Consider the following 15132-nt stretch of genomic DNA (forward strand, 5'->3'; position numbering starts at 1 on the left):
GAAGTGGTGGGGAGTTTAGGCTATATAGTATAGTAGTTATAGTGAAATGTTCTTTCAAGAGAGGACCCCATATGTCCTAGACAACTATGGCGATAGTGGAACAAAAAAACAAGTAATGAAAAAAAATAACCCTATGGTGAGTTATGTACTCCATCGAAATTGTTGGGAGGTTTTTCTATTATAGGTTGGCAATTATGTTGAATAATGAGTTTGTTAGTCTGTTGTTTTGCGACTGAATGCTTTGAAACATTTTCCTTCGAAAATTAATTATTTGGATAAGTTATCAAGTACATGGGACACTTCGCTAAAAAAGTAAATTTGCTTTCAACCAATTTTTGGCTTTATCTATCACTTCAGAAAGTATTAACTTATTTTCTGAACGTGGAGTGTAAGCTGGTTTAGCAATTGTCTCCGTCCTTGAAGAACTTCTGTATATGGCCCCATAACGGACACATATTGCCGCTTTTGTATTCTTAAGTTGACGGATATTCTCGAGAATAGTTCCAAAAATTTCAGGTTTTTAGTTTTCCATGTTTTTCGGAAATGGCTGGAAAACGGCTGGTAACGCTGTGCACATTATTACTAACTATTCTGACAAAAAGTTATAGTTTTTTATTTTACATATTTCCCTAAAAATATTATTATAGGAAGTTATAAGAAGATATGAGTGACAGGTTTGATAAGAGAGAAGATTTCGATAAGGGCAAACGACCAAGGGCTCGTTACATGATAGTTAGGTTGCTTTTTAGATTGAGCATCATTTGGGTGTACAATCTGCACAAACTACTTTTAAAAAATAAATACTTTTAGTTTTAAGAAAATTTGTTAATTAAAATTACTGTACAATTAGTATTACTTGCTAGATTCACAATTTAAAGTTTTTACGGGTATTATTTTAGTTTCACGTGTGCTATTTTATTATTATTATGAATTCATTAAAATCATCATACGGTATTTTGTAAATTATTTTATCAGCAATAATTTTACAATAGTAATGAATGAATTTAGGCGATGTAGCAGCAGTTGCAGTTGGAGCAATAGCAGATGTAGTAGTACCAGGAGTGTAACAGCCGTTGCAGTAGGAGCAGCAGCAGTAGTAATCGTAGTAACAGTAGTTGCAATAGCTGGAACAGCATTTGCAGTAAGACCAGTACAATTGTAGTTACAGTAATAGTTACTGCTATAGTAAAGCAGCATTTGCTGCAGCTTATTTTTTTTTCAAAATATTCTCATTTAATTATATCAATTTTGAAAACAGTAGTGACAGCAGCAACAAGAGTAGCAATAGATGTAGTGGTAGTAGCAGAAGTTGTAGAAGTGGTAGTTGCAGATGATGTAGTTACCGCAGCAGTAGCAATTGCTGCAATTGAAGTGGTAGCACCAGGAACGTAGCAGCTGTAGCAGTAGGAGCAGCAGCAGCAGTAGCTGAAGCCAAAGTAGTAGCAGCAGTTGCAGTAGTAGAGGCTGTAGCTGCAATAGCAGTAGCGGTTGAAGCAGCAGTACCATCAATAGCAGTGGCTGAATCATCAGAAATAGCAGCAGGTTTTTTAACAGTCACTTATAATATTTATTTTAAAATTGTATTACTTTCTTTTACTACACAAGATAAAGAAAGATGCTTAATGGTTGGTTCATAATACTCCTTATATTAATTCGTTATTCTCTGTTTTGTAAGTATGATTTTTCTCTTTATTTTTTAGGTCTCTGACCGGTTTCGGACAAATACGTTCGTAAAAAAACAACAATGCAGAATCAACTTATCAAACACAGTCACCGGCCGGACAGTAACAATAATCTAATGTCGCTGTGGTTTACACCAATGTTGGGAAGACATAAGGACTCAGGACATCTTAGAAAGAGTAGAAATATACAAACAGCAAACTATTTTACGAAATATTACGAAAGTTCAAATTAACTTTATTTCCGCATGGAGTTGCAATTCCACAGATCCCTAGCACCAGTACTCTAATGCACTTTCACAATGCAACTTACGAGTAGTTAGAGAAGGTTCAGCCGAGAAGGTAATTTATTCTTAACCAAATCTCAGTTTGTTTTTCTCTCCAAACTAAGAATGGCAAACCTCTCATTTTTTTTTGCCCGTCGTACATAGCTTTGCTGCTTTCATCTCTTCAATTATTATCAAATAAATTTCTCTTAGTTGTCACTCTACTTGCTCTTGCTTTTAACTTCTTTTACTTTTCTATTTTTCACTTATTTATTCATTTTTCTTTCGCTTAATAATTTATTTAAATTTTTCTTTCATTATGTAATTGAACCACTATCTTCGGCAGACGGATTTCCATCTATGCCGTACAATACTTATGTATAATACATTTTACTTTTCATTAATTTGGGAAAAATAAGTTTAAAATTATTATTATTATTTTTATTTTATTATTTTTTAAATTATTTAAGGCGCGTTAACATCTAAGGTTATTGGCGCCCGGAGCTTTTATCAGTGCACTGCCTGCCTCCTGACAGTGTTCTCTCGTTACAGACAACACTGTCCATCACCGGACAGTGAGCTGTAAGAAGCTCCTAGGAAGAGAAAATCTAAGGGTCAGCAGCTGGATTCGAACCCGGGACCTCCGCGTGGGAGTCCAGTATGCTAACCTCATAGCTAATCCCTTCCCTATTATTATTATTATTAAACATACGGCATGGAAACTTGTGCTCACAATAGGCAGGTGAAGTAAGGACTCCTCTGTGCTCAGACTTTGCTGTCTAAGAAATTCTTAATATTTCTGTGCAAGAGGACGTACTGGAAATCAATGTTCTCCATTTATTCGATGGTTTCTTTACATTTGGCAACAGGGTCGAAGAAAACTCACTAGAAACTTGCCTAAATTAAATCCCCTGAGTATCTGGGAACATTTTTTTAATCTGAATTTATTGGCTTTATTTTGTTTACGCCTTCTCAATGAATTATTATTCATTTAAATATATTGACCAAAAAATTGGCATGATCAAGATACGCATCTTAAACAAGTTTAACAGTTTCTTTCTGTTCCAGGTATTAGACGATTCATTTTCCTACGTTATTGACAAACACTGGTGTAATGTTGACTTATTTTTAATCATCATATATTTATTATGATCGGATTTGCCAAAGAAAGAAACTTTAGCTTGTATTTTACCAATAACATGAGAGTTATGTTTTGATTTTATTTTAAGAAACTTTCGAACAAGTTTAAGATTTTATTTTATCATTTTGAGTCCTTCTTCCCTAAATAATCAGTTTAGATTTCGTAAAAAGAAAACGAAAAAAGGCTAACGGGGTTAGAAACGAGCTGCCTATGATTCTAAGCATTAATATAAAATTAATCTTTTAAAAATTGTCTAACATATTATCTTTTAGTTATGGTTTATTATTATCAAGATGCGAAAGATGAATTTTATGGCCTGAGAGACCTGAGCTTCTTTTTTTTTTGCGTTTATTTTTGCTACAATCAGCGCGTTGGCGCTATAAGTAACAGTGATAGCAGAGTAACAACAAATAACAGAAGAATACGAGTGGAGAAGTTACACAGCGGTAACACTTCAAAATAGGCTATTAGTCGCTCTCTTCACTTGAGAGGAGATCACGAGGCTCTTAAGACGTCTTGTCGGGTTGTCAGGAAGAGTTCTAGAAGAAAGATTTTTAGCTAGAGGATTTATATGAGATTGCAGGTTGAAGTGGAGTTTTCTGTATCGTGTTGCTGTGTCACACAGCAACTTGTGTGACAAAAGGAATGTTAAGGTCAGTGTGTATAGTCAAGTTGGAGACATAAAAAGGAGCGTTTACAATAGTTCGAAGAATTTTAGATTGTAGAGATTGAATCCTTTGTAGATTGGAGCGTTTGGTTGAACCCCACAGCTCTATTCCATACGCCTAGATGGGTTTTAAAATAGATGTATAAATTAGTCTTTTGTTGTCCAGCGAGAGTTTTGATCTGTCGTCTAAGAGTCTTTTAAGTAGTCGATAGCGTCTGTTCAGTTCTGTTCTTTTAAGTCTAGTGTGGGGGTTTCAAGAAAGTCTTCGGTCTAATAAAGCCCAAGGTAGCGGGCAACGTTCACTTCTGGTAGAGGTGTTAGGTTATAGATGACTGGAGGAAGAGTAATGCGCCGAAGAGTGAAGGTGATATTTTGAGACTAGCTTTCATTAAGTTTAATAGCCCATCTCTTGAACCACTGTTCTAATGAGGAGAGATGTGCCTGCAGATTTCTGTGAGCAAGTACAGGATCATGATTAGTGGACTTCTAAAGACTTGTATTTCCAAATGTTCTTGAGCAAGGAGTACGTACGGCTTTACATAATAATTTTGAAATTTTAACACAACTGGATCAGAGGTTCAAAATTGGTCTTCTTTTAAAGTTGCAAAGGACTTCATTACCTAATCATTCGATTTATCTCTCAGGTTTATCGTTCAGAATTTCTTTAGATCTTTTTCTCTTTAGGCCCCTGATGCTTCAGTTTTGCAACTCTTCTAAAATCCTCTAAATGCAGCCTCACTGCGTTCCTATTAGCAAATCAAATGGTTTGCTAATTATGCATGCTAAAAAACATGCAGTGTTTTTCTCAGTACCAACTCTTAAGCTACTTTTTTTAAAAGTTTTGTTTGAACATCACTTACCCTACAAAAAGGGTTAAGAGCGAAGTATTGAAGCGGCTATTGGCCAATAAAACCCTACTTATGTTGAGTGGTGTGTTTGTTATCTTCACATATATTGAAAACCCTAGCACGTTCGTAGTTTGGTAGGATTATTTTTTGTTTTTTCTGTTCCTTTATTTAAAAACCCCTTGTATGTATGTAATATTTCTTTGGTAAACCGATTTACTGAAGTTGTTTAACCTTCAGCTTTTCAAAGTGGAAGAGGTGCTCTATTCCTAAATTGGTTTTTCATAAGTAATGAAATATTTGTTACAAATGCCAGCAAAGTGCTTAGATTAATTATAATATACTTTTTTAATTATAATTACTTTTTTTTTAATACAGCTGGAGCTTTTTTAATAATCTAGAGATTATTTTACTCATCCCACATTATTTTTTTGAGACAAAATTATTTCAAGGGTGTTTAAAATTAACAAACATTTTAATTAATTAAAATTAAATAAAGGGTGGTTAAAATTATTTGAAATTATTATTATAAGGGTGAGAGATATGTCTCCTGAATTTGAAAACATTTTCAAATTTTTCAATAAAGCTTTCCAGTCAAATTAAACGAAAATTCCTTATTTTGCCACTGATTTAGCCGTCACAACTTCTTTGGTCTACCCTGTGTGTATACTCCACCATTGGCTTAGCTATTAATTCACTGAAGAGAAATCTCAATCTTTCCCAATCAGACGACAAGAATTGCCTATTTTACCATTAATTCTACAATCGAACTTCAAATTCATGGCTACCTTGTCTTTACAATCTTCTTTTGACTTATTATTTAATACTATGAAGCAGAAATCGCAGAATTTTCTGTTAGGCTAGACGGAAGTTCCTTACTTTTTCCATTAATTTTGCAGTCGTAACTTCAAATTCGGGGCTACCCACCTCTGGCTTAGTAATTAAATGTTTGAAGTAGAAATCTCAATCTTTCCAGTCAAACTAGACGAGAATTCCTTATTTTTCCATTTATTCAGCAATCTTAGCGGTTTCGGAACTTTTAGCCACAATTAGCAGTAGATTATTCAGTTTGGTATAAAGTATTCGACTTCATTTATGTAAAATTACATAATTAATCATTACTGACTATAAACCAGCTATAAAGTGTATTAAAAATAACGTCAAGTAATAGAAATTTTAGTATATGCTTTAACAAAGCTGTACAATAAAACTCCAGATTAATTACCCATAATCTGGTTGTTATTCCGCTTTAAGTATTTGTTGGAATCATTGCTAAAGTAAGCGAAAGATGTGTGCACGCCCCTAAACCAGTTCACCTCTCGAGGGTGCTAAGACAGAGACGAGGGTGAAGGCTGTTGTCCCAGGACATGCGCTCTGCTAGCTAGATAGTGTTTGTCCGGGGAGAAGCTGGTCGATCAGCTCTCCTCTTACTGTCGATATATTGTACACCGGTTGGATATTTAATTCCTATTACTGTAGCACGCAAACATTCATCAAGTCATATTAGATTTATAGTATTTGCATACACTTCAGGAAATTCAAATATGGGAAAAATGAAATGTTAGACGACATGTTGTTCAAAAAAAAAAAAAAAAAAGAGCTAAGCATGTTCGGTTATCCATAAGAAGGAATGCCCTGCGTAGTTGTAATCTGAAGGAAAAAGGGAGATAAAATTTTTATAATTTGTTGAATTGTTAGGGTTAACTTGTTAGATAGAGTTATAAATTTCATAAAATTTTACGTAATTATATAAAAAATAATCATAGAAACGTAAACTACTAAATTTGGATAATTTGAGAGATCATTTGCATCCTTACTGATAAGTACTGTTCATTATTTTTGGTGACTGAATCATAGTTTCAATAGGATGAACAATTAATGCCAGTTTCAGTCATTATAAACTTCATTATGCCGAGCTTTCGACCTTGGGACTAGGTCATCTTCAGGGCTAATTTACAATCATTGAAAATGTTGATTCGATTGGCTTCCATCATTATTTTTGGTGACTGAATCATAGTTTCAATAGGATGAACAATTAATGCCAGTTTCAGTCATTATAAACTTCATTATGCCGAGCTTTCGACCTTGGGACTAGGTCATCTTCAGGGCTAATTTACAATCATTGAAAATGTTGATTCGATTGGCTTCCATCATTATTTTTGGTGACTGAATCATAGTTTCAATAGGATGAACAATTAATGCCAGTTTCAGTCATTATAAACTTCATTATGCCGAGCTTTCGACCTTGGGACTAGGTCATCTTCAGGGCTAATTTACAATCATTGAAAATGTTGATTCGATTGGCTTCCATCATTATTTTTGGTGACTGAATCATAGTTTCAATAGGATGAAAAATTAATGCCAGTTTCAGTCATTATAAACTTTATTATGCCGAGCTTTCGACCTTGGGACTAGGTCATCTTCAGGGCTAATTTACAATTTACTGTTTTACATCATTAGAGGGTCGGTGTGACAAGACAGAAGGCACATCAACCCTCTAATGATGTAAAACACTATATTGTAAATTAGCCCTGAAGATGACCTAGTCCCTAAGTCTAAAACTCGGCATAATAAAGTTTATAATGACTGAAACTGGCATTAATTTTTCATCCTATTCTTACTGATAAGGTAAGCAAGCCAGTGCAGTTCAAAGCATTTTTCTTTAGCTTGACTTACAATATGTTTTAAAAAAGATTCAATACGGTCTATATCACTTTGTTATTTCGTAAATCGATGTCGTTTCCTAGGATAGAAAGGTTGGCCGTAAGTTCTCCTCCCAGCCTGGAATACCAGGGTTTTTTAAATTCTAGGTCATCTTTCTTTTAGGCAAGCAGCGTTCCTTCCAACCGCTCAACGTTCGTACCTATAGTGAAAAAGATTACCTTCAGAAGACGGACCTGAATTCAGATTTCCTCGTCACACTAGTTCCTCTAGAATTGAGGATAGATAAAGGTAAACTACCTGACTCTTGCTAGAAAACACCAAAGCATCACTTCGATTTAATTCTAGAATTTGGTGTGGAGCATATTTTTGCTAGCATTTCTTGTTATTTACTTCAACCCTCCAGAAATTTGTTGAAACAATTTTTATTCAACAAAATATTTTTTCAACAAGCTTCTGGCTTATTCAAAAAGCAATCTTGAAATTGCGTATTTCATTTCTGTTGGTCAACTGTTTGAACGGATATACAAAGGGGATTAAGAAAGAATACGCCACGAACCTATTTAATGTCAACTAGCGTGGAAATTAATAAAAAAGAAACTTATTTCAAAAGGAGAAAATAAAAGAACAGATAATTAACATCTGAGCGCAAGGGAGATTAAGAACTTAGTAACTTGTGATGTAGGGAATGGATTTTTCCCGAAATTTAAAGAAATAAAAAAGAAGTAGGTCTTGAACTTTATCTGACTAATACCAATAAAAACTTTTAATCTTTATTTAAAGGCCTGACTATCGTAAACTAAATTAAGATCATTTTTTATTAGATAATTAAATTCGCCAGCTTGGATAATCTGTAATTTTATTCGGCTGTTTTTATGCTTTAATTTTTGGTGTTTTTCTTTGATTCAGTTAAAACTTTTATTTTCTGGTCAAAACTCAATTTCTTGCCAATTCTAATATCATATATTTTCTTATTCTGATTGCTTTGGGAGGATGACCTTGTTGCGGGATGATTGGAAGTGGCTTTATAGGCTGTTCAATTAGTATAAATAGTGAGGTAGGTGCCAATAAAAGTTGAGGAAGGCTGTTCACAGTATCCTTGAATATCGAATAAAAAGCTTGTAAGTGGAGAACATCCTGGAGAACATCCTAGATCGAAAGTTGATTTCTTGATCGTAACGCCTGTTAAATAAAAGAGATACAAAACACTCAATATACATTTGTGTTGCAGGTTGCCTATACAGAATGTTTTGTGTTAGAATTGCCCCTGTTGTGGTAAGGAGGGTGGTGTTGGCTTGGAGCACGTCGTGTGCTAGTAGTGTTATTGTTTCTACAGGGTGTTGGACCTCCCGTGCTATTTTATGAACCTGATATACTAGGCAACACCTGTTGATACCACTGTTCTCTTTCAGTTCTGCTATTACTCTCATTCTCTCGGCACATTTACTCATATCGTATTCCATCTTTTGAATTAGTCTCTTTCTCCGCGATCTCAATATCAAGACTAAATCTCTTCCTTCCGGACTCCTCCTCCCAAACGCTCTATTACATACACAATGTCAAAAATATTTTTATCTCATCACAGGTGTGTGGATATTTCCTTCCTTTGTGGGCAGCATAACAAAAGCCTATTCATAAAAAGGCTCCAAATCAAGTTTTCCATACATATTTAGTTGCTTTGCTATTGAAATATATTTGTGATTTGTTTGCCTTGGACAAATTGGTTTTTTAATTCAGCTGTGTTTGTGAAAATCACTTTTTAAAAAAATAAATAAAAAAAATTGCTTTTACATTAAAGGTAGATCCAATTAATTAGAATTATATAATTATTATTATTTATAGCACTTAGTCGACAAATTGAATTTATTAATTTATTTAAAAACAATTACAAATGCCACCTTAATCGCTTAATTCGTAGAGATTGGTCTGGAAGTAAAAACAAAAATTACATTTGCTTATAAATTCTTGTTTCGAATATATTTATTTTCCATCTAGAGAGTAATAAAATTTCAATGAAAACAGCACTTTCCTGCTAGAATCAGTATGACTTGATATAAAGCGCCTGTAGTAGTGTTATAATTATCTTTAAAGGTTATGACCGTTCGTGTCCTCTCCAGTTGGCTGTCCTTTTGCCTCACTAAACCTAAAAAGGTTATACCAAGTATTTCTGCTCAAAGCTTTGCCTGAAATTAATTCTGCATCACATCTCTTAATTTCAATTTGGGTGTTCGCCCATGTTACTACCCTAGTAGTACAATTACCATCTTGAAAACGTAATAACTGCCAGAATTTTGTAAAAAGAAAAAAAAAAATCATTTTTTTTTTTGGAATATAGAATTATCTACTCGATGAGAATATATTTTATGACCGTGCAGATTTCTGACTTTTATAGTTCTCCAGGAAATAATAATAAACTTAATATAGAGTAATTTTATCTAGTAAAAATTAAATAATGAAAACTACCGCCAAATGTTACTAGGATATTTTTGTTAATAGATCGTCTGAAAATATTTAGTGTTTTAGGATTTAAGTCAAAGAAATGGTGGTGAGAATTAGGAAATTTATTTGTGTCACAGTTTCTGGATAAGAATCTCATTGGTGATTTCGAAAGTAATGTGTTCCAGCATCATTTGTTCATTTGATAGTTAATCGATGAATACTTCATTTGGGATATTTCTCAAAAAAATTTAATTAGATGTATAAGCAGGACTCTGGAGAAAAAATAATAAGAAAACTGGTGATTGAAGCTGGTTTTTCAGAGGCTTAAGGCAATAGAGCCTCTTTTGCCACTTTTTGCCCTTAAAAAAAAGAAAGCCTTTAAGGCAATAAGTACCAATCTGCGAAGCTATATTTTAATCATATTAATTAACCCAGATTTGCCTTACACAAATGCTATAACTAGATGAGATGCTCTCAGTAGATGAAATTTGCAAATATCTTGATGGCAAGGACTGGTCTTTGCTCTTTAAATATCTAAAAACAATGCCCGACATTATAGGAAATTGTTGTTGGAAGAGTTTATATAATTAACTTCCGTGTTCACCTCCTAAAGGTATAAATTCGTTTTTTTTCCTTTGTTAATTTTTTATTAATTATGAAAGTAAAAAGTTGTTTGTAATTATACATAGATTAGCAACTCGGCAGAAGGATTCTGTCCATGCTGATAAGTGCTACTGCTTTATGTTCATCTTTCTGTATAATGTATACTTTATGTTAATAAATGCACACTATTAATGCCATAACTATAACAGTACGTATATTATCGGTGATATTGGATGCATTCAAAATGGTTTTATAGAAGCCAGCAAACTTGTACTTGTTAATAAAGGAGCCAGTATTGTGGTAACCAGGCTTGGTGGAAACTTTGGTTCACTAGAGAGAGGAAAAGGAAACGGAAAGAGTAGGAAAAAAAAAGAAAAAGATTTGATTCTTGGGAAGCAAAATAAAGAAATTTCCAATCCAAAAACTTCCAACAGTTTGCGTTGGCCGGAATATTTGAACTGTGATAGAGTATATTTACTTACTCTTTCTTTTACGGACGTTGTCCTGGTTCAAATCAGAGTGTTAGCTTCAAGTCAGGTCTCTCTTCTCATCTTCCTGCCATACACCTAGTAAGGAAAAGCCTCAGGGTTCTATTGAAATATCACTGTATTTATAAGCCCCAGATCAACAGAGATGAGTGGATGCTGTGCTGGATTTCTCCGTTTGTTTCATAAAAAAAAATTTGTAATTAAATGAAATATTTATTAAACATTAAAATAATCAAAGCTGTAGGCAGAATAAAGCAAATTCTCATTAAAGGCAAGAATAATTCAATGGGAATGTAAACTCAAACTTTTTGAGAGCGTAGTGTCTGCCATAACTTTGTACTGCTCTGAAATATGGGCCATTCAATATCTAGAAATGGTGGAAAAGGTACTGCAGCACTTTTTCAAAACATTGCTGTTATGGCCGCGTAATACGCCTTATCATTATGTGTTAATAAAAACAGGCTGTAAACCTCTTAAAGTTGCTATTTTTAAAAGAACAATTTCTTGGTGGCTCAAGTTGTTACATATGAGTCCAAGTAGGTATCCCCGCATTTGTTTTGATAAACTTCATGAGTGTGGCCTCAACAAATACAATAAGTACTATTGGGCTTTACAAATGAATGTAACCTGCTGTGCCCTATTGGTTCTGAAGAGTTGTGGAATGCCACTAACCCTCAGTTGGTGTAAAATGTTATTAAAGATTTAACTAAGAAATGGTCGAACCACTGGTACAGTCTAGCGGTTGAAAATGTATTGAATTCCCGCTACAGTAACATTTAATAGAAGTGCGAGTATAGCCTGTTGGGGCGATGGAGAGACTTATTTAAAAGCAAATTTATCAATTACAAAAATTAGAATTATAGCTCAAATTCGTCTCTCTCATGTAATAAGGATACTCTATAAAGGTAATAAGTGCAGTTTGGATGGCGGCGTGTTGTGCAGTTTGTGCAAAAGAAATGAAATAAAAAATTTGGAACATTTCTTCTTCTACTGCCCTATACGTATATGGACCTCTACGCGATCAGTACATACTAAAGTATTTCCCTTCAATGAACCTTGATATTGTGAGTTTGTTTGTATTTGACAGTACAGACAAAATCAATGACATTGTGTATTATGTGTTGGGTTCATTGAAGTTGAGATCCTTTATGATGAATGAATAGTTAGTCAGTATAAAAATTTGTAAGTTAGTCAAATTTTTCAAATGATCTGTCCAGAGTATATCTTTCTTTTACATTGTGCTGCACTATTGGTTGTTTTTTATAGGTGTAATTTTTCGTAACATTAATATTACTTTTACATATATTTACATGTATATGAGTGGATTGATTAACTACTATATTTTGTGAAGTCCCAACTCTCTTGTTATCTCGAGTTACTCTCTTGTTATCTCAAGTTACTCTCTTGTTATCTCAAGTTACTCTCTTGTTATCTCAAGTTACTCTCTTGTTATCTCAAGTTACTCTCTTGTTATCTCAAGTTACTCTCTTGTTATCTCAAGTTACTCTCTAGTTATAACAAGTAATAAATAAATTTTAAAAAATAATAATAAATTAAACATTAAAATAGAATAATAAAACAATAGAATGTAAGTAAAAGAAGAAAAATTCTCCAGGTTTTAGGTTACAGAATTGTTTAAAATGCTTTACTTCGATGTAGGTGTAAACTAATGCAACTTGGAGGTTGATAGGAACATTGGTAGAAATATAAAGAAACTAAAAAAAGAAAAAGATGAAGAGAATTTTTTGGAAAGAAGAAGGCGGAGTCAGGTGAAAAGATTTTTTTTCTTGCTCTCTATTTCCCTTTGCACCTGTTGGACATCAGAAAGGCGGACGAGGAGAAAATCTAGATTGGCAAGCAGTAACTAGGAGCCCACCTTGTTATTCTACTACATAGAAGAAGCGCCCCTTTGAGAAATCAATGAAAATAAGTCCCTGCGCCGGCAGTTTTATTCCAGAAGATTATTCCTTTACTTACAATCCACTTTAAAAATGAGTACGCTATTATATTGGGCAAACTGTGAACAAGAATAGACATCTGATAAACGGAAGGTTTGCCGACTACAAGTCTTTTGTTACAAGCATCTGTTTTTAGAACTCCTAATATTCAACCAATAAATATCTTTAGCAAATAAGAAAAATGAGACATGTGAATCATTCTGTATCAGCTAATTCGAGTATACAACGGTTAATCAATCAGAATGTGTAAGGGCTTTCGCTCATTTTTCTGGCAACTGAGATTATCAAACCGATTATTTAGTTTAGGCATTTGTGCGATCTGACGATAGAATATGTATATATTATTCTTTTTAAGGCGCATGAGGTCTTTGGCACCTTCTTTACCAGTAACTAACTATTTTCTCTTTACAGATTACACCATCCATCATCGGATAGTAAGTTATAGTAAGATACTCCCAGGAAGAGAGAATCGTAAGAGCAGGCAACTGGTTTCCTTCGATCGCGGTACATTCATTGCGCATTTTTCAAGGAATATTTGATTCATTTCGAAGAGTGTTCGGGTACATTTACTTTTATATGATTTGTTAAATTAAAAATGTTTACATATTTTCCAGTATTTAGCGATTTGTCGAAAATGTTTTCTTTGATTTCCTCAGATAGGGGTGAAGTTATGATCTCCTCATACTGTACGAACTTAATTTACATTATTTTATCTCACATTAATTTATGAATGTCAAGTAAGTTGTCAAAATTGCGAGTTGGAAGATGTACAACTCTCGGTTTCTTCGAGTATTCAGAAATTTCAGGCAATTTAGCCAATGATTTTCATTTTTCTTTGACATTAATCATGTTAGATTTATCACAATTTTTTGGGGGGGAAACTTTTTTCGAAAAACGATGATTTCATTTTTCTAGGGAAGCAGTAGGTATAGCCACCACACATTTTGCAACAGAATCATTATGATTATATTCTAGATTATTCTCTTGAAGTTAACTTACCCGTCAAATTCTAAATTCCAAGAATATTTAATCACATGATCTGGAAGCAGTGTGATTGTTTCATAATGGATTTTTTAAATGGCAGTTTACTAAAATAAATTTTGTATACATTTCAGTAAAATTTGGAAAAACTTCGAAGAGTTAGTACCAAAACAATTATACGATAGATGTAATAATAAACGTCACTCCGAAAAGACCAATAAAAATTAAAAAATATTTGTAATAGGTTACTACGACATGCCTAATTCTAATTGTAAAGCCGCTCATTAAGATTCAAAGAACTATTCTACGAACTACCTTTAAAAAAGTGTGTAAATTTGTTTCGTGACATTGAACTAGTACCGATTTAATTTTGTAGACAAAATTTTGACCTACAGAAAATTGTTAACCAGTTCTTAGCTTCAGATTATGTAATGATATTTTTGGTTAATGCCTTGGAAAATATAAGGTATAGTAAAATATAAATAGCATGATTTTATGTTCCGTTGATTTAAATTAATGAATTAAGGATTTATTTATTTTATTATTATTATTTTCATTAGTACAACATTTCTGTTCTGTTTGTGTTTATCTTATATTTGATCATTTCTTTTCTTTGCTTATTCTTTAAACGTGAAATTATTGTAATTATATACTATTCAATCTGTTTTATATTGTAATTGCATGGGTCAACTCCTTGCTATGAGTGTACACTCTAAAAGCAATAAAGTATTATTATTATTATTCATTGAACTAGTACTAGAATCGTTGGGCTTAATTATTATCAGAACTGTTGTAGTGCGGATATTCGGCGTTTGGTTAGAATTTGATGAGTTGACCCACCAATACCCGGTGTGGAAACATGAAGATGTGAAGTAGCGGTGAATGTACCTCCGACCGACCACTGTTGGTTTATAATTAAATTGGCCATTGTACTGGAAGAGCAACCCATTGTGACCTGATAGAAGTCCGCCCATTGCAGAGAGCTCTTCTGTCATGACTGACTTGTGTGGTCGAGCTCCTATCACAACCACACAGACCTGATACCCTAATTGTGATGGGTATGACGTATCCTACCAGCTTTACTTCCATATAGCTACCATCAGCAATCACAGTTCATACAAACCCAAGCAATTTGACCTTATTGAATTAAACTAACTCCCCCTCCACCTACCCCTCTTTCTACTGTATTCATTTTATTTTTTTCCCCCATTTCATTTTATTTTTATTATATTACGTAGTGAATATAATCTGCAATACTTCGCAACAATGTGAAAGTCGCATATGTAACTAGGTACATCAACAGCTTTTGTTATTTAAGATTTCGAGTAAATGATGATAGATGAAGCATATTTACCACAGGCCTACTGAATTAATTTTCTCAAAGAGCCGCAGAACAACATCTTT

At 33.5% G+C, this 15132-nt stretch overlaps 1 long non-coding RNA gene across 2 annotated transcripts; it reads left to right on the forward strand.

Moving 5' to 3' along the window:
- Positions 1 to 21: 21 nt before the first annotated feature.
- LOC141458721 (uncharacterized) lies at positions 22 to 14511 on the forward strand. 2 transcript variants are annotated; one of them, XR_012461136.1, is made up of 5 exons: positions 22 to 136; positions 1009 to 1141; positions 1259 to 1542; positions 1701 to 2021; positions 13159 to 14511. It is a non-coding gene; the product is annotated as an uncharacterized lncRNA (long non-coding RNA). The 2 variants fall into 2 exon arrangements; XR_012461135.1 differs by lacking the exon at positions 13159 to 14511 and adding an exon at positions 3014 to 3419.
- The last annotated feature ends 621 nt before the right edge of the window (positions 14512 to 15132 follow it).

This window comes from Rhodnius prolixus, unplaced genomic scaffold (assembly GCF_049639745.1).
Source record: "Rhodnius prolixus isolate KJV_2025 unplaced genomic scaffold, Rpr scaffold_5, whole genome shotgun sequence".
Classification (NCBI taxonomy): domain Eukaryota; kingdom Metazoa; phylum Arthropoda; class Insecta; order Hemiptera; family Reduviidae; genus Rhodnius; species Rhodnius prolixus.